Source organism: Triticum dicoccoides, chromosome 5A (genome assembly GCF_002162155.2).
Source record: "Triticum dicoccoides isolate Atlit2015 ecotype Zavitan chromosome 5A, WEW_v2.0, whole genome shotgun sequence".
Lineage (NCBI taxonomy): Eukaryota > Viridiplantae > Streptophyta > Magnoliopsida > Poales > Poaceae > Triticum > Triticum dicoccoides.
In genome coordinates this window covers 44,898,276-44,899,649 of record NC_041388.1, presented here as the reverse complement: position 1 = coordinate 44,899,649, position 1,374 = coordinate 44,898,276, and positions in this window count along the sequence as shown.

The following is a 1,374-nucleotide window of genomic DNA, read 5'->3' as shown; positions in this document are numbered from 1 at the left end:
TCGTTGCTATGCATCACCATGATAGATCTTGCGTGTGCGTAGAATTTTTTTGAAATTACTGTGTTCCCCAACAGCGCATTCATGCCAATCAAGCCACTCTAGGGCGGATGTGACTCCACACCACATTGATGTCGGTTAGTGCAACGTGACTGGACGAGTGGGTGACATTGTTTCAATGTCAACAAGGGGACCAAGAAGTCAACTCCACTAGATGCGTCGCGTTGAAGCCGGTTGCCCGTCCGTTCACCTGGCCGCGACTGTTTAAGCACGGCTACGGCGCCATCCACACCACACCTCAAATCCTTTCCTCTCCGCTCACCACCAATTTGCCCCTCTCTTGTTCGCTCACCATCGATTTGCTCCTCTCTGTTTTCACTCACCGCCATCAATGATGCCAAAGTCATGGTTCTTCACGACGGTAGGTGACGACTCAGGATCTCCTTCCGGATCCGAATCTTGGCGGCGCCGCCATCGCTCTCCTGGGCCATCATCCTCCACGGTTTCCGCTCATCCAGGAAGGAGGAGATCATCCTCTCCTCCAATGACGAGGAGGAGCAGGAGCAAGATCCACAGCCGCCTCCTCGTGGAGGCGGTGATGACGAACGAGGAGTACTAGGTGCACCTGGTGATCATGCTTCAACGGTCGCTTAAGTACCACGGTCCGGTACCCCTCCTCCCTGCGCATGCAACCGTTGTGTCCAAGTTGGACGCCGCATGAAGGAGGAGCTAACGTCATTGCATATTCGATACACCTGCATCGACGAGCTATGTTGCCGCTTTGCCGCGTCTGGAGCGGCAAGGCCGTGAAGGAGGTGCCCCTGGATATCCCGAAGGACGCGCGGGCGCTTCCTCCACTACCTCAACCGTGATGACTATGTCTCCTCATCGCGGAGCATCGTTACGATAGAGGAGAGGTCGGATAGAGAGACAATGCGGAGGGAGCGATGTAAATCCGACGCTACGCTACCCCGACCTCGCGGAGGCCTCGGTCCGTGATCGGTCCGTGACCATCGTAGAGACGTCCCCGCGATGACTGTGCCACCTCGATGGGGAGCTGACCAAGATCGGCGAGGAGTGATTGCTCAATGACACCTCCTCCGCCGCTAGCAAGGGAAAGGGCAGGGCTGCCTAGTCAGGGTTGACGTTGGCGGAGGTAGCCTTTCACACGATGCATGAGGAAGTGAGTAGCTCCTTTGTGAGTGTCAGGCGGCCGCCGGACATGGCTGTCGCGCCCACGCGCCAACCGGCGAAGCTATATATAACTCTGGGGGTTGTGGCCTCCAACCTTGTACCAAATTGTGAAGAAGAAAAAATTAGGGGGAGTGCTTAGATCAGATGAGATCTTCTTTAGCATCCCAGGCCTTAGCCCCCTCC